Source organism: Bos mutus, chromosome 6 (genome assembly GCF_027580195.1).
Source record: "Bos mutus isolate GX-2022 chromosome 6, NWIPB_WYAK_1.1, whole genome shotgun sequence".
Classification (NCBI taxonomy): Eukaryota; Metazoa; Chordata; class Mammalia; order Artiodactyla; family Bovidae; genus Bos; species Bos mutus.
Window position 1 is genome coordinate 88,660,734 of NC_091622.1, and position 25,293 is coordinate 88,686,026.

A 25,293-nucleotide genomic window follows, 5' to 3' on the forward strand; every position below is an offset into this window, starting at 1 on the left:
ACATTTAAAAGATGATATGAACTGAAAGCTGAACAGTGACTTCTATTCCTACATCTTCTTCAGATCAAGAATTTTACTTGAAAGGATTGCTTTGTCATTTTTCTTATAGTTAGTACTTGTTATTGTAATTTCTCTCATAGTTAGCACTTGTTATTGAGAAACAAAAGTTAAATAATTTGTTCAAATAAATAAAGTAATAGTCAAGGCTAGGATTAGACCCCAGGTTTTCTAATTCTTATCTCCTAGTCCTGAGCTTGTTTCACAGGATTCTACTCCTTCTGATCTCTATTTCTATAAGGCTGATACCAATATCTAAACAGGAAGCTGTCATGGACAGTACGGTTAGTCTCTAATGATCTTCTGCAAGCTCCCATGGCCATCATCTTTGCAACTTTTTGAGCTTTTCCCGGTCCTTTTATTAAAAGGTTTAGACTTATTTGCCAGTTAACTTGTGTTATTCTATCTTTTGTTGGCAATGTGGATTTAGCACTAAGTGTGCAATTGAAAGGGCTTCCCTGGTGGCTTAGATGGTAAAGAATCCGCCTGCAATTGCGGATTCTTTGTGGAGCTTATCTCTTCATGGTGAATTTGTTAAGTGCTGAATTATGGTATTGAGAATAATAATAGTTCTACTTATCTCCAGGCTTTTGAATTATGCTCTGGTCATGCTTATGAGACATTTTGTGGGTTGGAAGATTTTTCCTTTCCCACCTGCCTAGACATGATATGTTACAGAACAACTCCAAGTAAAAGTCTGACCACACAGCCCAACCCGCAGGGGAAGTCAGAGGACTTGGGAGGACAAGCAGACACCCTCAAATGCAAAGCCTATTTGTCCAGACCTCTGTTCCACTGAAAGCAAGCCTTCAGCCACCAGAAAAGCTAAGAAAGCAGTAGATCTAGCTTGAACCAAGATAGAAGTCACGGTTGAGTAATATTGTGAGACAGTCAGAATGTGAAAGCTTGGAAGAGAGAGACTGGAAAGCCAGACTTACTGGGGTAAGTGGCAGCATAGTCAGCGCTTGATCCAGAAGTACTCAAGAAAACAAAGCCTGCATTTAATGAGTAAAATTACTTGGGAGAAAATACATTTCAAGAATTGCAAACACTAACTTGTTAAATTAATATCAGCTAAACAGTGGCCTTTATTTTGAAATGAACTTGTCTTCTAACTCTAAATGATTAGACATTTGAAATTCTTTGGGAGGTAAAGCCATTGCAAAAGGGCAAATAAGGGGTCAACAAAAAGAACAGACAAAGTCTCATGGGAAGTTTTAAATTATTTTTTATTAAAAAAAATCTGGAGCATTAAAACAAAATCATGTCTTTGGGATAGGAATTAGACTTCCAAAAATATATCCTAAAATTTAATCTTACATAACTGCATTAGAAACTTTAAACACAGAGATATCAATGTAAGATTTTTACGAGAAAAATGAAGGTACCATAAATTCTTAAAAACATGGAAGTTGTAAAATAAATGATTTTCTTCATGGTAAATGAAGAAAACATCATGTTCAAACAATTTAAAATAGCTTAAATTGTGCATTATGATGCATCAAGTGAAAAATGTGAAAACTTTGAATTGGCAAAGTATTCGCTATGTACACAAAAGCTTCAAAATACAGACTGACTATCTCTTCAATTCAGTTCAGTCACTCAGTCATGTCCAACTGCTTGTGATCACAGCACGCCAGGCCTCCCTGTCCATCACCAACTCCTGGAGTCCACCCAAACCCATGTCCATCGAGTCAGTGATGCCATCCAACCATCTCATCCTCTGTCGTCCCCTTCTCCTGCCCTCAATTTTTCCCACCATCAGGGTCTTTTCAAATGAGTCAGCTCTTCACATCAGGTAGCCAAAGTATTGGAGTTTCAGCTTCAACATCAGTCCTTCCAATGAACACCCAGGACTGATCTCCTTTAGGATGGACTGGTTGGATCTCCTTGCAGTCCAAGGGACTCTCAAGAGTCTTCTCCAACACCACAGTTCAAAAGCATCAATGCTTCGGCGCTCTTTATAGTTCAACTCTCACATCCATACATGACTACTGGAAAAGCCATAGCCTTGACTAGATGGACCTTTGTTGGCAAAGTAACGTCTCTGCTTTTTAATATGCTGTCTAGGTTGGTCATTGGAGAAGGCGATGGCACCCCATTCCAGTATTCTTGCCTGGAAAATCCCATAGACGGAGGAGCCTGGTAGGCTGCAGTCCACGGGGTCGCAAAGAGTCGGACACGACTGAGTGACTTCACTTTCACTTTTCACTTTCATGCATTGGAGAAGGAAATGGCAACCCACTCCAGTGTTCTTGCCTGGAGAATCCCAGGGATGGGGGAGCCTGATGGGCTGCCATCTATGGGATCGCACAGAGTTGGACACGACTGAAGCGACTTAGCAGCAGCAGCAGGTTGGTCATAACTTTCCTTCCAAGGAGTAAGTGTCTTTTAGTTTCATGGCTGCAATCATGACCTGCAGTGATTTTGGAGCCCAGAAAAATAAAGTCAGCCGCTATTTCCACTGTTTCCCCATCTATTTGCTATGAAGTGATGGGACCAGATGCCATGATCTTAGTTTTCTGAATGTTGAGTTTTAAGCCAACTTTTTCACTCTCCTCTTTCACTTTCATCAAGAGGCTTTTTAGTTCCTCTTCATTTTCTGCCATAAGGGCGGTGTCTTCTGCATATCTGAGGTTATTGATATTTCTCCCAACAATCTTGATTCCAGCTTGTGCTTCCTCCAGCCCAGCGTTTCTCATGATGTACTCCGCATAGAAGTTAAATAAGCAGGGTGACAATATACAGCCTTGATGGACTCCTTTTCCTATTTGGAACCAGTCTGTTGTTCCATGTCCACTTCTAACTGTTGCTTCCTGACCTGCATACAGGTTTCTCAAGAGGCAGGTTAGGTGGCTGGTATTCCCATCTCTTTCAGAATTTTCTACAGTTTATTGTGATCCACACAGTCAAAGGCTTTGGCATATATCTTAGCAATGCAATTATGTGACATTTATTTCTCAATTATTTTTCAAATATTCTGAGGAACACAGAAAGTGGTCTAACATCACACACAAAAACTCCAGGTCTGCATTTGGCTGTCTAGCTTGTAATTTTTACTAGCTTTATGATCTCATATACCCTACCAGGCCTTGTTATTTTGGGTCTCAGTTTCCTCATCTGTGAAAATGGAATAATAATACTTAACTAATAGAACTGTTGCAAAGATTAAATGAAATAATGTAAAGCAATAGACAGTCCTGACACACAGTTACCATTTTAATAAATTTTAACCATTTATTACCTTTAAAAAAAGGAAAATGTGCACATGCACACGCACACACATACATATCTAAGTTTTAAAACTTGAAAATAAACACAGCTGCCCATTCTAAAAGACAGCTGAGTATTGTTAAAAACCCAGTTTAATCACAGCTTATTTTGCTTACTTAGTTTACTTTGAGAAGGACATAGCACGGAAACAGACAAAGAGTAGGCTGGTCAGATCATCAGTGCAAGTCCTGCCTAAGCAAAGCATGCCTCTTCCCTATGGCTTCATTCAGCTCTATTCCTCATGGATCATGTTTATCCAGTTCTCTCCTGATTGCTCAGTGCTTTGGGATGAACTGAGATTATTAATCCTGTCTTATGAACATGACATGATATACCTAGAAATATAGATTTTCCTACAAACCATTGGATGTGGAAGTGTAATGTTCAAATGCTTTTTTTCCCACTCATGGAGGATTACAGACTCCATCTTCTTTACAGGCCACCTGTAAAAAGAGAGGAAGTGCTAGAAAAATGTACTGAGTTTAGTTTGTATATATTTGCCGTTCCCTATACGTTATAATAGTTCACTATCTCAAGTGTCTGTCTTTGCTTCAAAAAGGAACAAAGGGTGGATTGAAAGAGATAATCCCAGACTTCCCAGTGGTTCAGTGGTTAAGAATCCATCTACCAGTGCAGTGGACATGGTTTTGATCCCTAGTCCAGGGATATCCCACGTGCTGCAGAGTAACTCAGCCCACAAGCTGCAAGTGCCGAGCCTGCGTGCTGCAGTTACTGAAGCCCGTACACCCGGAGCTTCCCTATGCTCCATAGCGAGAGAAACCACAGCAATGAGAAGCCGGCGCTCCACAACAGAGGACTGCCCCTGCTCAATGCAACTAGAGAAAGCTGACATGCAGCAACAAAGACCCAGCATGGCCAAAAACAAATACAGTAAATAAATAACGTTTAAAGAAAGCCAATCCCTCAGAGAACAGAACTGCCGGAGAACTAAGCAGTTTAATCCCAATTCTCCATTAGTGATCTCTATCCACGGGACTGTGTAGTTTAGTAGAAAAGTAGAGGCTGAATTTTCAATCCAGATTTACTGCAGCTAAAATTGGGAAAATTATTTAATTTCAGAATGTTGAATTTTCCATTTAAAAATCAGGATCTATGACAGATACTTCAGAGAGTTATTAAAAGGATTAACAATTATTATTTGGAATAAGATATATGGTATGTAGTAGGCATCCATTGAATGATAGCTGCTACCATACAGGGACTAAACACAAGGAAGTGTGGAATTTCCATAATGATAACAAGTGAAAATAATTGCTAGCATATAACATGTACCAAGAATTATTTTGAACAGTCTTCCTATCAGTCTGCAGTTAGTCCTCATAACAGCCTTTAGAGTTGGATAATATTATCAATTTACCCAATATTAATTTATATAATATTAACTTTTCTCTGTTTTTAGATAGTGAGCATGATATGCACTCTGAAGCTCCTTGCAACTCTATTAATATCTATATTATAAAATATCTATCTTGCTCTAGCTTATGAACTCTTCAATGACAAAAAGTAGATCTTTGTATTCCCAGGTTTTTCCTGGTTTATAGTATTCTAAGGTTAAGCTATTTGCCTCTGAGATTGGGAACTAAGCACTAAGTACTGTGTTCAGCACAGAAATTAATTTCATTTAAGATTTTAGGAGCTCCAAAGGAATGAATGGGCTTCCCTGATAGCTCAGTTGGTAAAGAATCCTCCTGCAATGCAGGAGACCCTGGTAGGATTTCTATAAGCCAGGGTCAGGAAGATACGCTGGAGACGGGAAAGGCTACCCACTCCAGTATTCTTGGGCTTCACTCCTGGCTCAGCTAGTAAAGAATCCACCTGCAATGTGGGAGACCTGGGTTCCATCCCTGGGTTGGGAAGAAACCCTGGAGAAAGGAAAGGCTACCCACTCCAGTATTCTGGCTTAGAGAATTCCATGGACTATACAGTTGCAAAGAGTCAGACACAACTGAACAACTTTCACTTTCACAAAAGAATGGACTAATTGCATCTTTGTCATTCACAATACATATTTGCACATTTAAAGATCAGAGTTTTATGGTAATTGTCAAGATCATTCACCAGTTTGTATTGAGTAATAGCTCAATAGAGATGTTATCCAGGGTGGAGTGCTGTATACTGCTGCTTTTGGAGATCTGTTGCCAATTCAGTGTTTTCATCACCTTCTGCTGGGCCCACCAAGTCAACCACCATATAGTCCACTCATTTCATCTGGTAATACTCTTTGCTCAAGGCCTGTGTCCACATAATTAATGGAACCAAGTGTGGTTGGTTGGACCAGTCTTTAGACCATAGAAATAACCAGGGACCAGGTTGCAATCTACAGAGTCTGGTTAAGTGGCCACAAACATGGCTGGAGTCAGATACACTGGGATTTGCTCATCAAAGAACTGCAAGCAATCAGTGGAATGCACACTAGCAAAAAGTCCTTATATTGATATAGAATTCTTTTCTGCATGAGGACAGCAAAGAAAATGAATCCAAAAGAATGTTTACAGTCGTTATAATAAATCTGTTTGAAATCTACAAATCTCCTTCAGAACAGTATTTCATGAAATTGAATTCAATGAATTGCCTGCAGACATTTCAGGGAAGAGTCAGGGATTAAATGACTTTTGCACAATAAATTTATTTTCTTGATGATATGAGTGCTTTTAAAATAGGACATTTACATAATTTTAACGCAGTCATATGTAAGTGGTTTGTGGTCTAGAGTATTTCACCTCCTGAGTAATCTTTTCATCAGCTTATGGAAATCCTATGGTTGTTCAGGAATATGCTTTTATATTCCAATAGGGACATGGAGAAGTTTGAAAAGCCCATAATTTCCTTTTAAATTTTACTCACCAGTAATACAAGATGATACTTATTTAAAGATGCAACTACCTATACTAATGGTTGCCATCTCCTTGGAAATAAGCATGCAATTTTTTTAAAAGAGCAATATTGATTGCTATTTGCGGGCCCTGTTAATGTTTTTATCTTTTTCTCCCTGCAGAGTTGTTTCAAGAGTCTCACATAACTTTGAAGTAAATGTTAGTCAAATATTGATCCAACACTATAATAGAAATGTTGAGGACACTGAGTGAGAGGTTACAAAATATCTATGATATTTATTTATATATCTATTTATATCTATGATATAAAATATCTATGTCATGTTAGAATGCTTCAAAATTAATGCATCACCCTCCTGAAAATTTCAAAAGAAGCTATGTAGGCAGTAGTACTGCAAATTCTAGAGCATCAGTTCCACCTTCTAAAGTGAATTCTCAGAGATTAGTGAATTAGTGAATGCTCAGAAATTAGACAGTGCTGAACATATGAGCAAAAGATTATGATTTATAGGACATAACTGGAGGCAAGTCAAGTTGACTGGTAAGGTTATGAGTATATTAACAAAGACAATATCATATTGAATATAAGCACCCATCTCCTGGCAATCTAAAAATACAAGTTCAGAATGCCCTGGTGGTACAGTGGATAAGAACCCACCTGCCAATGGAGGGGACACAGGTTAGATCCTTGGTCTGGGAGGATTCCACATGCTGCAGAGCCATTGGGTCTGTGTGCCACAACTACTGAAGCCCAGGCACCTACAGCCGGTGCTCGGAAACAAGAGAAGCCATCCATTGAAGAGCCAATGCACTGCAACCAAGAGGAACCCCTGCTCACTGCAACCAGAGCAAAGCCCACACACCACTGAAGACCCAGCACAGCCAAAAATAAAATAAATTTTAACATATATTAAAAAGAAAAAAAAGCTTTGACTATTAGTAAATAGTGATGGACAGGGAAGCCTGATGGGCTGCAGTCCGTGGGGTCACAAAGTGTCAGACATGACTGAGCAACTGAATTGAACTGATTAGTAAATAAGAAGGAAAAAGGAAAATACCAAGGGAAAGCCAAAGGTAGGTTGATGACCTACCCTGGAAGGAGAGATATGTGCATCTACTTTGTGAAGAAAATTATGGTGTAGGGTCTCAGCCAGGCAGATGTTTAAAGAGAGGTCATATATTCTGCAAAAACTTCTTTTGGAAGAATATTCATCATTGCCTCTCAATCATGTAATTATTCTTTCCTATTAAGTAAATGAATAAAAGAACTTGCATGAAATCTCTGCATGATCTATTCTATTGTTTTAGTGATTATCATTTATAGGTGCTGCTGCTGCTAAGTCGTGTCAGTAGCTGTAGAGCTAATAAAACATTCTCTGTCTTGACAGGTAAATAATCATAAAGAAGTGTACAATCCTTTCTTTCTTTTCAACCCAGTAGCTTAAAATTATTATAAAATATTTTGGAAGTTAAGAATGATGTAAAAATAATCTAGTAAATAGTTGTTCTGCTTTAGGAAATAAAAAATTATACCACAGTTGAAGTCCCTGTAGATGCTCCTCAAATGCATCTCTAGGAGTTGCCCCTATTTTGAATTTGATGATGAAATGTGCAGAATCACCTGGAAGTTCTTTCTGTTGGGCAACCATGATGACCTATAAAGTCAGTAAGTAAGTGAAAGTCTTTCAGTCGTGTCCAGTGCTTTGTAACCCCATGGACTACAGAGTCCATGGAATTCTCCAGGCAGAATACTGGAGTAGGTAGCCTTTCCCTTCTCCAGGGGATCTTCCCAACCCAGGCATGGAACCTAGGTTTCCCACATTGCAGGTGAATTCTTTACCAGCTGAGCCATAAGGGAAACCCAAGAATACTGTCCCTTATCCAGCATATCTTCCTGACCCAGGAATCGAACTGAGGTTTCCTGCATTGTAAATGGATTCTTTACCAACTGAGCTATCAGGGAAGCCCTAATGACCTATAGAACTATTTTAATAGTCAATGCTTTGGATCTGGCTATTGGCAGTAGAAAGTTTCAAAATAAAAAATGTTCAGAGAGAATTAGGATAATGAGCTTTGACTTATTCATAGTGAAAATTTGCTAATGTTCTGATAAAACAGAGAATAGCAACTCAAAATAATAGAGAATAGCCAATCAAAAATAATTTAGTTCAAATTCCTAGATGCTTCTTTGAGATCAAGTCAGTCTCTGTCCCATTCTCCTGATCTTGTTTACAACCCTATTATTACAACTACCCTCCGAAGGAAGAAAACATCTTAGGTTGAGAGCTGGGAGGCGTATACCTCTATTGTTTTCTAGGTCACATACGCCTCGGTGTTCCTCTGATTTCGGTCACTGCAGTGGGGAAGAGCGCCGGACAATAATCTCAGCAGCCTTGCACTGGGAACTTCCACATCAAGAGCTGGCATCTTTCTGCATTCCACTTTCACAGCTTTCACTAAGGTAGTGGGAGTGTGCCTGACTAGTGTGCAAGAACAGCTGGCCCGGAGCTGGGGGCTGAGGAGTAGGGGGAGGAAGGCAGGATAATGCCCCTGTGCCCCTGGGAGCCATCCTCAACCACTGGCTGGATGAGGAGAACTGACGGTTATCTACTCCAGACTCCAGACCTCTAAAGGAGAATATTAATCCCCCAACATTGTCTGCTTCCTGGAAACTCCAGGGAAATAGAGATCCTGTTTTCCACAGCAGCAACTCAATGAGGAATGCTTGCTTACACTGACTTTACACACTTCCCTGTTCCATTTCTCTGTTTCTTTTCTCTGGTGTCCTGAATCTCTCCACAGATGAACTACCAGGACCCAAAGCCTTGTTTAGTTTCTGATCTTAGGAAAGTAAAAACTAAGGCAGTTCTTTTAAAAAGAGAGAGAGAAAAAAATTTTTTAATTATTTTGTCTACAAAAATACATCTCTTTCATCCACATGTATACACTGTTATACTTACAATGGATAACCAACAAGGACCTACTGTATAGCACATGGAACTCTGCCCAGTATTATGTGGCAGGCTGGATGGGAAGAGAGTTTGGGGCAGAATGAATACGTATACAGTTCAGCTGCTCTTCTCTGCACTTGAAACTATCACAACTTTGCAAATTGACTATAGTCCAATATTAAATAAAAAGTTAAAAAAAAACACATAAAGAAAAGAAACACTCTGGGAGTTCAATAGATTGTAAAATTATTTATCTTTCCATAGCCCAGTTGTCCACATTAAAGTTCCTTGGTTTGCATTGCTTTCGTCTTATGTTGTTTTCTCTTTTTGGACACAAGCATCAACACCCTGCATCCTAGTTTGGTTGCAGGATGGTGATAATGCAACCCCTGATGCTCTGCCCCTCACCTCCCCTTAGTGTTATGTTGCAATGAACAGATTTGTGCATGTGCGTGCTCAGTCACTCAATAGTGTCTGACTCTTTTGTGACCCATGGACTATAGCCCACCAGTCCCCCCTGTCCATGGGATTTCCCAGGCAAAAATACAGGAGTGGGTTGCCATTTCTTACTCCAGGGGATCTTCTTGATCCAGGGATCAAACCCACGTCTCCTGTATCTCCTGCATTGGCAGGCGGATTCTCCTGCATCTTCTGCATTGGTAGGCAGATTGTTTACCACTGAGCCACCTGGGAAGCCAAACAAAGTGAGTCACCATATTTCTGGGATACGCTTTATGCTTGCTCAAGAGGTTACAGCTCTTGTATACTTTTCCCAAGTGGCCTGATCTCAGTCCCTATGGTTAGTTGTGTTTGTTGGCAATGAATCTAAAGATCTAAGTATGGTCTGCCTTTAGAAAACACTGGACTGTGAGTCAGAGACCCTTGGTTCTTTTTTATGATTCTACTTAATATGTTGAGTAACCTCCTACCCTTTCTGGGCAGTTTTTCCATCTGTAATGGAGCCACCCAACTGTATGCCAGACTAAGAGTGGCAGAGTTAGTTCTAGGAGCCTTTCAGAAGCTTAAACTAGAATTAAGCTAATTCCACTGCACCATCCTGTGTTTAAAATCAAAAGTATTTCTGTAAGTTGTTTTATTTTGATGTGGTTGGAAATATGCTTTGACTACAAAAGAAGTAAGAGTGATGTTTCATCCTTCTGTTTAGTAGTTGAATTCTGATGCAGGGTGATTATTTATAACTGAGAGAAACAAAAACATTTAAAATACTGAATAACGTTATTAGTTCTTTACATTATTTTCTAAACCTCATCCTGGTCAAATCAATATCATATTCCCTTCTAATAGCAAGGTTTCATTCCTTTGCATAAAACAATGCATCAACCTACAGGACACTTCTGGGAAGTAGAGCTTGGCATTTAAGAGTACTCTGTTAGAACATACACACAAACCTCTCCCACACTAAAACTCTGTGCATGAAAATATAGGTTGCAGAAGGGAGAGGAGTGGAAGCAAGGAATTGCATGTGATGGAAAAGCTCCTTTCTTTCATTTTACTTTCAGCATGGGAGTGTATGTGTGGAGTGAGGGGAGACATGGGTTCCATCCCTGGTGGCTGGGGGAGGAGTGGGTGGGAAGATCCGCTGGAGGAGGAAATGGCAACCCACTCCAGTATTTTTGCCTGCAGAATCCCATGGACAGAGGAGCCTGGTGGGTACAGTCCATGGGGTCACAAAAGTCAGACATGACTTAATGATTGAGCACATTTTTGTAATAGAGATGGCTTATAGTTCTGCAAATTCTCTTTAATGTTCATTGATAAAAGCTACAGCCCGTTCATTTATCTTATCATCAAGCACCATAATCAGATTAATAACTATTTTATCTGCAACACTGAAGAAGGGGTGGATATGGGGGAGGAGTGGAGGTAATTTTTATTTGGAAGGAGAGACAGGAGGCTCTGGAGAGCAGGCTCTGGTTTGCCAGAGAGCATTGATAAAGCTGTAGGTACCAAGATGCAAGAACAAGGGAGAAGCAAAGAAGCTTGGGAATGAAGGTGGGATGGTACCAAAAAGAAAAACTGCTTAACAATCATGACTTTGCAATTTTCCTTGATGAACTCACAATGATGTGTCTAGGTTAGCACAAAGATGACAAAATTCCTCCCATCAGCTCATCCCAGTTTTCCCAGTAGAGTCTGGTCCCCGCCTAGAAAAAGACAGAAAAAGGTTAATTTAAAAAGCTGTAAAAAAGAAAAACTCTCTATATTACTACGTACTCAAACACACACATGAATGTTTGAACACATCCCCCTCTCCATATTTAATTACCAGTATATTAAAAATATTAGGATTCAAATCCTAAAATATTGATCCTTTATAATTATCATACAGTACATGAAGAAATGATTCCTGTAACATATGCCTCTCAGCTTCTGAACATCTCCTTACTATCTAGTTTGAGAGGCTATTTCAGGCTTACCTCATACTTTCCCTTTGGTTGCTGTCAAGCCTTCGTTAAAGTGCTCTGCAACTACCCCCTTATAATTCAGTGTGTGAGTATTGCTGGTGATGACATGGGACAGAGGAGGTGTCCACCATCCTCCCTTCCGCTGACACTTGCTCAAAGCAGCAGCTGCCTATCACCAAAGGTCACAATCCAGAATTCCAGACACCCATAGTGCCTGCATACATTTCTTTAGGACTCCATTATATTCCAGATTCCATTGGTTTTTGTAAATGATTTATTAAATGAATTTAAAAATAAACATATTCATATCCTCTTAGTATTGTGTCGTCTCTTCCATCCTGGATCATATCCTTTCATATTTGAATCTCCAGATTTCAGTATAGCTTTCACCACTTGGTAGATTCTTAATAAATATGTGATCAGAGGAAGGAAGAAAGGTCCATCTTATCAATATTATTAGCAATTCAGACAGAAATATTAAATGCCATAATATGCCTAAGGCCTGTAGCCAATGCCTGGCAAATAGAAGGTACACTATGAGAGCAACCAAAGGAAAAGCTGAGCTATTTCTGTAATCTGATGGTTCTGGCACATAACAGAAAATAATTATTTTGGTTTACCTCATTCTCAACATTCCCTTTGACAACATAATAAACAAGTCAAAGAAATCATGAAAAGGTGCATTTGATGCTACTCTTGTTCAGCCTCAGATTTGAACAATTTTAAGAAAGCTGTTTTAAAGGACAATGGTAAATTGAGTTTTCTGATCAAATCATTGTAAAGTAAGTGATTGTCCAGAAAGCGTGTGTAAGTACTAAATTGAAACCACAAAACCAACAGATGAATCCTAAGTAGAAAGGACAAAATCTGAAAATTATGGTTACCATGTTTACAATAAATTTATTACTGCCTGAACATTGCTGCAGTTTTACACAAACCAAAAGAATCTATAAATGAATTAATGCCTAGACTAGTTTCAGAAAATAGTTACACTTCTAGTTGTAAGAATGAATCAAAGTTTAGGATTATAACTGACTTTGATGGGAAACAGAGGGACAGATCAGTGAAGAAGCACATAGATTTAGTATTAGTGACAAGGTTCTAGCTTTGCTGCTCACAGTGTGCATTCATGAGTGTTTTTGTTATGCTTTTCCTAATGCTTTATATTTTTCATCTTTTGTAAATATTTCTTTTTATTTATCAATTGTTGCATAATAAAATAGCATATAGTCAACATTTTGGAAACTACTAATCTAGTATATCAAGCCCTTGGTTACCTTATACGTTAAATCAAAATAATACTTATAAAATTATCATTTCAATTAGATGAAATATGCAACAGAATGCTTGGTATATGTGTGCAACATATATAACCATTTATGCTAATCTTTGTTCCAATTTTAAAACTGGTCTTTGAAGGTACACTTTAGTTTTGGTAAGTTTCAAAAGATTATGTATGAATATTGCATTTGAGTTCATCTTGAAATGCTTTAGGTGTACAAGTACATTTTTGATGAAAGTGACCATATCTTAACTGAACAGCTTTCTCCAAAGTATAAAGAGAATATGAAACATGTGTCCTCCATATAGTATTGCAAATGCTGTTTAATGTCTTTGTCTTGATGACTGCCTGCAAGCACTAGCCATAAAGCAATTAAGAATATAATTTTAACAACTCACATAAAACATTTAGTTGGAAATCCTGGGCATATGGTGAGTCACATTTAATTATTAATTGTTATTTATCTACACTACAACTAGACTGTCTAAATTACTTTCTTACAGGATAAAGGGAAAAACTTCTGTAGATTAGTAAGTTCAACAGTTTAATCTTATTTCTGCTTATTTTCCTGAGACAAAAATCAAATACATAGTAGAGCATGCACATCAAGTCTTTCTCGATTATTCTGAAAAGTCTATAAGCTCACTCAAGAAAATATAGTTTTCTATATTTTTATCTAAAGTGTATACTCAGACCACCTTGCTAAATTCTGGGCTGCACAATCCCTAGCAATACTGGGCTATCTACCCTGCTGGCCCCTTCTTGCTCTGCAAAACCAAACCAACAAACATGGAAGATGGTGCACCATTTAGAGCTGGATTTTGAAGCTGAATTCAGAATCAGTTGAGAAATACCGATGTGTTTGGATCTTTCCATTGAAGATTAAATTAATTCTTTCCATTATCCCATGGTATCAAGAGTGAAAGCAGTGATGGTAACCAGAAGTACTATTATGTCCTAACCATGTTCCAGGCAGGGCTTCCCTGGTGGCTCAGACAGTAGAGAATCTGCCTGCAGTGCAGGAGACCCGGTTTCAATCCCTGGGTCAGGAAGATCTCCTGAAGAAGGAAATGGCAACCCATTCCAGTATTCTTGCCTGGAGAATTCCATGGACAGAAGAGCCAGGTGGGCCATAGTTCATGGGATCACAAAGAGTTGGACATGATTGACTGACTAAACATTTTCACTTTTTCTTTCATATTCTAGGCAAAATGTTCAGCACTTTACAAGCACATGTGACCTACTTCAAATCTCATAAAAACCTCTATGAAGAAAGTTTGATTATCTTGAAGTGACTTATTCAAGCTATGCCACTATTGAATTAAACTAGAATACCAAACTTCTGATTCTTATCTATAACTTTTGAGGGTGATGGATATTTTTAACCTCTATACCACAGTAACCAGTGAATCAGTGAAGTTGCTTAGTCATGTCTGACTCTTTGTGATCCCATGGACTGTAACCTACCAGGCTCCTCCATCCATGGAATTTTCCAGGCAAGAATACTGGAGTGGGTTGCCATTTCCTTCTCCAGGGATCAAGCCTAGGTCTCCCTCATTGCAGGCAGACGCTTTACTGTCTGAGCCACCATGGAAGCCCAAAGTAGTTCTTAAATGGTCACTGTATTAATTATTTTACAATTTATTCAAATATCTACCAGTTGCAATCAATTGCCAAGCATTTCTCCTAGAATTACATTATCTAGCCTGGAAAGCATCTTTGAGGGTCCATCTTAAGATCTTAAGGAAATAAGAGAAAGAAATAATGAATTAGTCATGATCTTATAAAACCTTTAATCTGTGGTTTTCCTGACAGGATCTTACATGGTTTATAATTTATAGCTTTTCTCTGTGTTTCAGGTAGAAGAAAATAAAGAGGAAAGGGTTCTGAAATGGCTTTGCAAGTATTTTTGGTAAAAACCAAAAAATAAATAATTGCTAACTAACCAACTTATAAAAGAGGAAAAAAGTAAAGATTAGAGATTTTCTCATCCAAGCAGGCTAGGCCATGCACTATTTGAAGTGTTCAATGTCAAGTATAATTTATTAACCACTTTTATTGAGACTAGCCTTGAAGAAAAATATATAGACACATTTAACAGCCTTCTTGACCATTTCAAACATATGAGGCTTGCTTTTCTATCTTCTTCCAACCAGTGGGCAATTGATTATTAAGGAGACCACCTACACTTTCAATTATTATTATTACCATAAATTTCCTGTAGTAAATTCTTACTGTTTGATTCATTTTCTATGACTACAGAGCCCTGAAGGGATATGGATTTGGGGCCACCTTGTGACGGATTTAGAAAAGTCCTGGAGTCTGGCCCCTAGGGTCAGAAATTTTATTTCAGTTACTAAATTGTTACCTTTCAACAAATATATTTTGCAAAGGGGTTGCATGTGGTAATGGCTGATTTTTACTAATGAAAGAATGATTACCAGTGTTAGACTAAGTTGACTTGTTTTTATGTCCCAGCCACTGCCATAAACATATATATATTAACATAGTAAATCATTTTATGCTCACAAGAATACTATGAAGTAAATGCCATCATATCACCACTTTACAGATGAGGCAGCCAAGGTTTAGAAGGAATAAATAATTTATCTAAGTTCCTGCAGAGAGCAAGTGAGGTCTTAAGAAACCTCAAAATATTCTGGCTGAAGATATGAAAAAAAAGCTGTTCTATGTGAAAGTGAAAAATGACATGAAGTAAATCACCGTTTAGGAACATTTTAAAGCTTCGAATTGTATGTTATTAGGATATTTTGGATTAGAGACTCTGTATTTATAAATGCACAAAATAACATAAAAAGAAAATAATCCTGGAAGAAAACCAAAAAACTGATAATATTATGAACAAACTCAACAGTATAGAAATTACAAAGCATAAATAATGACATGCCTGGTACTTATTCCCCTATGATCTATTTTTGATCTTTCAGTCATGTTAAAAGATAATTTGTGTGTGTGTATGTGTGTGTGTGAAACTAAGGAGCACATATTTTTCAAGCTAAAATTAGTGCTAAATACTCTTGAATTCTATTTACAGTGTGCTGGAATTTTCACTGAATTATGCATCCTATATTTTTCCTTCAGGGATCACAGACAACATCCTCAAAAGTAGAAACACTACTTTCTCCCTATGTTGTTTGAATTTCCTATCTCCATTGTTGGCGTAGACATGGGGTTCCATAACCCGATCCCCACTTCATGGAAGAACTTTGCTGTCTGGGGGCAGGGAGCTGCTTTGACCAAGATCATGGCCTTCCTGGGTCAGCCTGCATTCAGTGGCTCAATGAGAGTACAAAGGTGGGTCATCTCATCTCCAGGTGGGGTGACATTATTTGCTCTGGGGTGGGATGACATTATTTTGCTCCAGGTGGGGTGACATTATTTGCTCTGGGCTAAGTCTGTGTCGGAGAAGGCGATGGCACCCCACTCCAGTACTCTTGCTTGGAAAATCCCATGGACGGAGGAGCCTGGTGGGCTGCAGTCCATGGGATCGCGAAGAGTCGGACACGACTGAGCGACTTCACTTTCACTTTTCACTTTCCTGCATTGGAGAAGAAAATGGCAACCCACTCCAGTGTTCTTGCCTGGAGAATCCCAGGAACGGGGGAGCCCAGTGGGCTGCCGTCTATGGGGTCACACAGAGTAGGACACGACTGAAGCGACTTAGCAGCAGCAGCAGCAAGTCTATGTAGGGCTTTCAGAACAATTCAACTGTTTTCTTCTGTCCAATTCTGCTCCTTCCCCCTTTTTTCTTAGGTTTTGATCCTTAATGTATGTCTTAGACTCCAAAATCATCTTGGAATTTGTCTCCTGTTTTTTTTAATTGTGATAAAAAGCACATGACATCAGTTTTACTCCCTTAACACGCTTGAGTGTACAGTACAGTAGTGTTAACTACATGCACTTTGTTGTTAATAGACATCGAGACTTTTTCATAAATATCTGCTTCCTGAGAATTCAATCCGTGACCACACTTTCTCTAATGATCTACATCTTTTCAGGATGTTTTGAAGTGTAGTTCTTCTTTCTTGGTAATATCCTAAACAGGTTTGCAATATGAAATTGTGAGACTGAAAGATGGCAGAAACCACGTAATGTAGAGTATCTGTAATGATCACATCTCTTTAAAATGGGGTCTGTGAATGTTTTCCATGCACCTTGAAGATTATGTTTTTCCTTTCTCTAGCTTGCATAAGAAGTGGATAGAAATTGGAAGACTTTCTCCTGGGAAGTTTTAAGAAGACAGTGAAAGGTAATTATTTTTATTGAGAGGCCAAAACAACGTTGCAGGTATCTAACAAAGTTTTTGACTCAAAGTTTTCAGTCCTGAGCATCCTATTTGGGATTTTAGAGTTTACTCAAAGTTGATGTCACATCGAAATTATTTTTATTGAGAGGCCAAAACAGTGGTGCAGGTATCTAACAAAGTTTTTGACTCAAAGTTTTCAGTCCTGAGCATCCTATTTGGGATTTTAGAGTTTACTCAAAGTTGATGTCACATCGAAACTTTGTACTTTGGTGACTCTACCGAAGTACCAATGTGCTTTGGTAACACTACAATAGGTTAGCCTCTTGTAGTGGTTTTCAGTCCTGTTGCAGTAATTTATAGGTGGCTAAGAATTTTTTTGCTACTTCTTCCATTGAGAGGCAGAATCTAATTACCCTCCTCTGAATCTGAGTTGACATCGGTGACTTCCTTGACAAATAGGATGTGACACAAGTGGTATGGCATGACTTATGAGCTAGATCTTGCAGCTTCCCCTTAATCCACAGGACCACTCTTCTTAGGAGTCTCTGAGAAGACTAGTGTTTTCCTCAGGACTTGAGAGGTAGGGTTAGGGGGACAGATGAGGAATGAGGAAACTTTTGAGGGCTTAATTACTAAGATGAATGTTTTTGATGATGAAACAATCTGGTGAGGATTTTGTAAACATATATGTATACCAAAGACCATAAAGTTGTTCATTTCAAATATGTAGTTTTTGTAGGAAAAGTATGCTTCATTAAAGTTGCAAAGAGAGATGGAAATTGGTTATCTCAAAGAATTTCCTCAGGTGCCAGAAAGTCTGGCCCAGTGGACTCATAGCTGGGAAAAAATGTCAACTGAATTTCACAATAGAATGAAGCTGGCAAAGGCAACATAACTATTCCTCACTGGATAGGAACACCACAGATTGCATCACTGATCCCCTGAACTCCTAAAACAATGATTGCTCTAATGAAAGTGTTTCTGGTGCTGCATCTGAAAAGAGAGGCACCTGCTTCTTCTGCTACCACCCATTGCCAGAGTTACATTAGCTCTTCCGGGTGAGTTTCAACACAGATCATCTTCTTAGGTACTAAACCCTACTGGGAGTCCTCAGATCAGCCCAGAAGAATCTATTAAAGTTCATTAAAAATACATTTGAATCAGTTCTAATGAGGTAGATGAAACTGGAGCCTATTATACAGAGTGAAGTAAACCTGAAAGAAAAACACCACTACAGTACACTAACGCAAATATATGGAATTTAGAAAGATGGTAATGATAACCCTGTATGCGAGACAGCAAAGGAGACACAGATGTGTAAAACAGTCTTTTGGACTCTGTGGGAGAGGTAGAGGGTGGGATGATTTGGGAGAATGGCATTGAAACATGTATAATATCATATACGAAATGAATTGCCAGTCCAGGTTCGATGCAGGATACTGGATTCTTGGGGCTGGTGCACTGGGATGACCCAGAGGGATGGTACGGGGAGGGAGGTGGGAGTGGGGTTCAGGATGGGGAGCACATGTACACCCATGGTGGATTCATGTTGATGTATGGCAAAACCAATACAATATTGTAAAGTAATTAGCCTCCAATTAAAATGAATAAATTTATATTTTAAAAAAAGAAAAAAAACCTTTTTGAGGAGGAAAATGTGGTTTTTTTCTTCCTTTCAACAGGTTTTGGTACCTAGTCTTACCATCTCACAATCTCACTATGAAACCAGGGCTTCACAACAAGCTAAACAGTTCATAACAGGGTTTGGCAAACAAATACTTAACAACCAACCTTTGTTGACCAATAAAAGTATAGAAATCCACTGTCAGTCAAGTTTTTCCTGGGACTCTTTTTTACTATGACAACTCGAAATGTATATATGATGAGATTTCAAAGTAATTGTGTTGGTCAACTTTTCTTTAATAGAGGTTCTTAGACCATTGGTCTCTACCAAAAATAATTATCCAAAATTGTTTAATAGACTTCAGTTACTCAACATTACCATTACTTGCTTCCCTTTCATATATCCATTATACTTTTCATCTACAGAGTATACCTAAACCCTAGCACAAATCTTCCCCTCTAGTATATCCTTCTATTTGCTGATTACTTGAGCTTCTCCTAAATAAAAGCTTTTTAGATCCAAATCATGGGGTTTTCTACGACACCCAGGAGAGAAAAGGAGTATGCTTTATTTTTCCCCCATCTCTCCCTTCTATTGAGATAGTTTGCATTAGCATGCTATGGCACTAATATACCTGTACTTTAAAGAGAGTAAAAATAGTCTTGTCAATGTACTTTCTTCTACTATAAATTTTAGATCTGTATGACCAGAGTCACCAGATCTCTTTCTTTAATTCTATAGACTATTCAAGGAATTTTATCTTGTCAATAATACACCTTGTTTTGGGGATCTCAGAAGTTATAACATGTACATTATCACACAGTTGCAAATTCTAGCTTCTAGATTCAGGATAATACAATCTTTTTAAAAGTACTTTGAAAGTAAGCATTCATAGATGTCAACTTCTTACCACCTTAGACAGTTCCCATGAAGCCCAGGACCCCTCATTCTCTGTCAAATATATCTTGTCTATGTATCCAGATGATCTGTTGCTGGTAGAAAGTAATTTAGAAAGCTACTTAATCATCTGCAAAGTGGTTATATGAATTTAAATTTCTCTTTGGGCAATGTATGTGTTCACCTTTTCCCAGATACTAATGCTCAGAGTTGTTTGATATATTGTTTCTTAGTACCACATTGTGGTCTAATTTGCATTTCTGTTAGGCAGAAAGCATTAGCATCTTCTCACTTAAATTTATTCTCCCACATTTTGTAATAGATGGTTTTTTTCTTCTTGCTTTAATTAATTGAATAAGCTGAAAACTCATTGTGGAAAAACAAAATTTTTATCATGTTTTAAATTGATGTTCCACATTTCAGATGCACCTAAATTATCTCTGACTTTACTAGGTCTTAATAGGAATAATTTTCAATCTGCTCCACCTTTATTCAGAGTTTTCAATCTTTCTCCTAACTATTGCACCAGACTACTCTCATCAACTCTTATGTGCCTGTAAGTCTGTAGACATATAAGAATACCTAAATTTTTATCCAGCCTTGAGCCTCCTAGCTATGTAACCACAAGCATATCACTTAACTTCTCTGTGCCTTGGTTTCCTCATCTGTGAAATTTTAAAATGACACTACCTATTTTGAGTTATTATGAGGATTGCACATATGCAGACAAGATATAGAACAATGATAATTAGACAAAAGTACATAACACACAAAGAGCATTCCAACTTCTACTCATTCTCTTGCTTGTTTGCCTTATGTTTTTAGCAGTTTATTGACAGATTCAAAGGTGGTTTAAAATAATATTTAATACAGCTTTGAAAATTATCTTTAGGAGTCAATCTAGCTACCTATTCCATTTGATGGAAACAGAAGTCTATAGATTTATGTTTCAAGACCATGGTTGTGTGCCTTATTTCCTCACAGTATGGCTTTATTCACTCTTATAACCCTGGAAAAAAGTTCATTTCTCATCAGGATATGGAAAGTGTTTATGAAGAAAAGCATTTTGGCTTCTGAAAGCAATTATTAAAATAGATATTCCTCTTATTGTCTACTGCCAACTCACTTGTCAAGACAGTCTTTTACCTGGGAGAAAATGGATAATAATCAGACCCTCTCTTAATGCTAATAATCACTGCAATCGGACAGTATGGCTAGCTTTGGATGCACTGTAGATTCAAAATTAAGAGAAACTGGACCTAAGGAAGAAGAAGCCATTTGTTTGAAGCCCAGTTGTTAGCAGAAGTCACATGTTTAACTTTCATCAGGAGGCTGTTTAGTCGTTCTTCACTTTCTGCCATAAGGGTGGTGTCATCCGCATATCTGAAGTCATAAATATTTCTCCAGGCAATCTTGATTCTAATTTGTGCTTCCTCCAGTCCAGCATTTCTCATGATGCACTCTACATATAAGTTAAATAATCAGGGTGACAATATACAGCCTTGAAGTACTCCTTTCCCGATTTGGAACCAGTCTGTCATTCCATATCCAGTTCTAACTGTTGCTTCCTGACCTGCATACAAGTTTCTCAAGAGGCAGGTCAGGTGGTCTAGTATTCCCAACTCTTTCAGAATTTTCCACAGTTTATTGTGATCCACACAGTCAAAGGCTTTGGCATAGTCAATAAAGCAGAAATAGATGTTTTTCTGGAACTCTCTTGCTTTTTCACTGATCCAACGGATGTTGACAATGTGATCTCTGGTTCCTCTGCCTTCTCTAAATCCAGCTTGAGCATCTGGAAGTTCACGGTTAATGGTTCGTGGTATTGCTGAAGCCTGGCTTGGAGAATTCTGAGCATTACTTTACCAGAGTAAGAGATGAGTGCAATTGTGCGGTAGTTTAAGCATTCTTTGGCATTGCTTTGGGATTGGAATGAAAACTGACCTTTTCCAGTCCTGTGGCCACTGCTTAATTTTTCAAATTTGCTGGCGTATTGAGTCCAGCACTTTCACAGCATCATCTTTTAGGATTTGAAATAGCTCCACTGGAATTCCATCACCTCCACTAGCTTTGTTCGTAGTGATGCTTCCTAAGGCCCACTTGACTTCACACTCCAGGATGTCTGGCTCTAGATGAGTGATCACACCATCGTGCTTATCTGGGTCATGAAGATCTTTTTTATACAGTTTGTCTGGGTCATGAAGACCTTTTTTATATAGTTTGTCTATTTTCCAGGCAAGAAGTGGGTTGCCATGCCCTCCTCAGGGGGATCTTCTCAACCAAGGAATTGAATCTGAGTCTCCTGCACTGACAGCCAGATTCTTTACCACTGAGCCACCTCTTCTTAATATCTTCTGCTTCTGTTAGGTCCATACCATTTCTGTCCTTTATCGAGCCCATCTTTGCATGAAATGTTCCCTTGGTAGCTCTAATTTTCTTAAAGAGATCTCTAGTCTTTCCCATTCTGTTGTTTTCCTCTATTTCTTTGCATTGATTGCTGAGGAAGGCTTTCTTATCTCTTCTTGCTATTCTTTGGAACTCTGCCTTCAAATGGATATATCTTTCCTTTTCTCCTTTGCTTTTCACTTCTCTTCTTCTCACAGCTATTTGTAAGGCCTCCTCAGGCACCTATTTTGCTTTTTTGCATTTCTTTTTCTTGGGGAAGGTCTTGATCCCAGTCTCCTGTACAATGACAACCTATGGTACAAAGTAAATCATTCTGACCAATAAACAATGACACTGAATATAATGTCAGGTAAATCCTTGCTATTTTGTTGTTCAATATAATGAAATTATAGCAATTTTGCTCTAACACTAGTCTCATGGTTCAAGAATAATGAGTAAACATGAAAGCAATATAAGCAGGGTGCTGCCAGCAGAAAAGATGAGAGTGGAAGCATCAAATGCCAGAGTTCGATCCCTGCATTGGAAAGATCCTCTGGGGAAGGCAATGGCAAGCCATTCCAGTGTTCTTGTCTGGAGAATCTCATGGAGAGAGGAGCCTGGCAGGCCATAGTCCACGGGGTCTCACAGAGTCAGACATGACTGAAGTGACTTAGCACGCACAGGCCATTATATTATTCTCTTAATATTTTTACCTTATAATTGTGTGAACATTTAGTTAATCTATCTATGTACATATGTTTTATTATATTTGAACTAGATTACATTTGAAAATATTATTTTATTTGACTATTTTAAAAGTTATAGGAATTTTACATGTCCTTAAATTCTCTTGGTGATAGGAAATGGCATAATTTTACCCACTTTAGAAATTAAGAAGAAACTAAACACAAAGGTTAGTTTCCAGCCTTGCATAGTATTCAAAGCTACTGTCTCAAGACTGGTTGTCCCAAAAGCTATCACTCAGTTGTGAATTCAAGTTTCAGTAGTTTATTTTGGAAGTGATTCCAGTGAACAAAGTGGGTGAAGTGGAGACAATAGTGAATAAACAAAAAGGTAATCAATAAAGTGTAATTTATAGTTATGGGTTAATTGGAGCTTCACTACCTGTGTGTGTGCTAAATCACTTCAATCCGACTCTTTGCGACCCCATGAACTGCAGCCCACCAGACTCTTCTGTCCAAGGAATTTTCAAAAGAGACACGTGTACCCCAGTGTTCATCGCAGCACTGTTTATAATAGCCAGGACATGGAAGCAACCTAGATGTCCATCAGCAGATGAATGGATAAGAAAGATACGGTACATATACACAATGGAGTATTACTCAGCCATTAAAAAGAATACATTTGAATCAGTTCTAATGAGATGGATGAAACTGGAGCCTATTATACAGAGTGAAGTAAGCCAGAAGGAAAAACACCAATACAGTATACTAATGCATACATATGGAATTTAGAAAGATGGTAACAATAACCCAGTGTACAAGACAGCAAAAGAGACACTGATGTATAGAACAGTCTTATGGACTCTGTGGGAGAGGGAGAGGGTGGGAAGATTTGGGAGAATGGCATTGAAACATGTAAAATATCATGTAAGAAATGAGTTGCCAGTCCAGGTTCGATGCACGATACTGGATGCTTAGGGCTAGTGCACTGGGATGACCCAGAGGGATGGTATGGGGAGGGAGGAGGGAGGAGGGTTCAGGATGGGGAACACATGTATACCTGTGGCGGATTCATTTTGATATTTGGCAAAACTAATACAATTATGTAAAGTTTAAAAATAAAAGAAAAGAAAAAGAAAACAAAAATCTAAAAGGAACACAAAGAAAAAAAAAAAAAAGAAGAAGTAGGTTGCCATGCCCTCCTCAAGGGGATCTTCTCAACCAAGAAATTGAACCTGAGTCTCCTGCACTGGCAGGCAGATTTTTACCACTGAGTCACCTGGGAAGCCCAGAGCTTTCCTGGAAACCATGTAAAACATGCTTTGGAGTTATCCACCTGAGGGGCAAGGGAGTTGAGCTATTTACATGCTACTCTGGTGAGTCAATATGCCAGCAAATTTGGAAAACTCAGCAGTGGCCACAGGACTGGAAAAGGTCAGTTTTCATTCCAATCCCAAAGAAAGGCAATGCCAAAGAATGCTCAAACTACCACACAAATGCACTCATCTCACACGCTAGTAAAGTAATGCTCAAAATTCTCCAGGCCAGGCTTCAGCAATATGTGAACCGTGAACTTCCTGATGTTCAAGCTGGTTTTAGAAAAGGCAGAGGAACCAGAGATCAAATTGCCAACATCTGCTGGATCATCAAAAAAGCAAGAGAGTTCCAGTAAAACATCTATTTCTGCTTTCTTGACTATGCCAAAGCCTTTGACTGTGTGGATCACAATAAACTGTGGAAAATTATGAAAGAGATGGGAATACCAGACCACCTGATCTGCCTCTTGAGAAATTTGTGTGCAGGTCAGGAAGCAACAGTTAGAACTGGACATGGAACAACAAGCTGGTTCCAAATAGGAAAAGGAGTTTGTCAAGGCTGTATATTGTCCTCCTGTTTATTTAACTTATATGCAGAGTACATCATGAGAAACGCTAGACTGGAAGAAACACAAGCTGGAATCAAGATTGCTGGGAGAAATATCAATAACCTCAGATATGCAGATGACACCACCCTTATGGCAGAAAGTGAAGAGGAACTCAAAAGCCTCTTGATGAAAGTGAAAGTGAAGAGTGAAAAAGTTGGCTTAAAGCTCAACATTCAGAAAATGAAGATCATGGCATCCGGTCCCATCACTTCATGGGAAATAGATGGGGAAACAGTGGAAACAGTGTCAGACTTTATTTTGGGGGGCTCCAAAATCACTGCAGATGGTGACTGCAGCCATGAAATTAAAAGACGCTTACTCCTTGGAAGGAAAGTTATGACCAACAAAGGTGTGTCTGGTCAAGGCTATGGTTTTTCCAGTGGTCATGTATGGATATGAGAGTTGGATTGTGAAGAAGGATGAGCGCTGAAGAATTGATGCTTTTGAACTGTGGTGTTGGAGAAGACTCTTGAGAGTCCCTTGGACTGCAAGGAGATCCAACCAATCCATTCTGAAGGACATCAGCCCTGGGATTTCTTTGGAAGGAATGATGCTGAAGCTGAAACTCCAGTACTTTGGCCACCTCATGGGAAGAGTTGACTCCTTGGAAAAGACTCTGATGCTGGGAGGGATTGGGGCAGGAGGAGAAGGGGACGACAGAGGATGAGA

General features: G+C 38.7%; 1 long non-coding RNA gene across 1 annotated transcript in view; it reads right to left on the minus strand.

The window, feature by feature from the left end:
* Positions 1-1,307: 1,307 nt before the first annotated feature.
* Positions 1,308-25,293, minus strand: part of LOC138988232 (uncharacterized) — a 29,621-nt gene continuing 5,635 nt past the window's right edge. Inside the window, exons 2-3 of the long non-coding RNA XR_011464519.1 lie at positions 11,218-11,301; positions 1,308-3,773 (exon numbers count right to left, since the gene is read on the minus strand). This is a non-coding gene — a long non-coding RNA (uncharacterized lncRNA). The remainder of the gene's footprint in view (positions 3,774-11,217; positions 11,302-25,293) is intronic.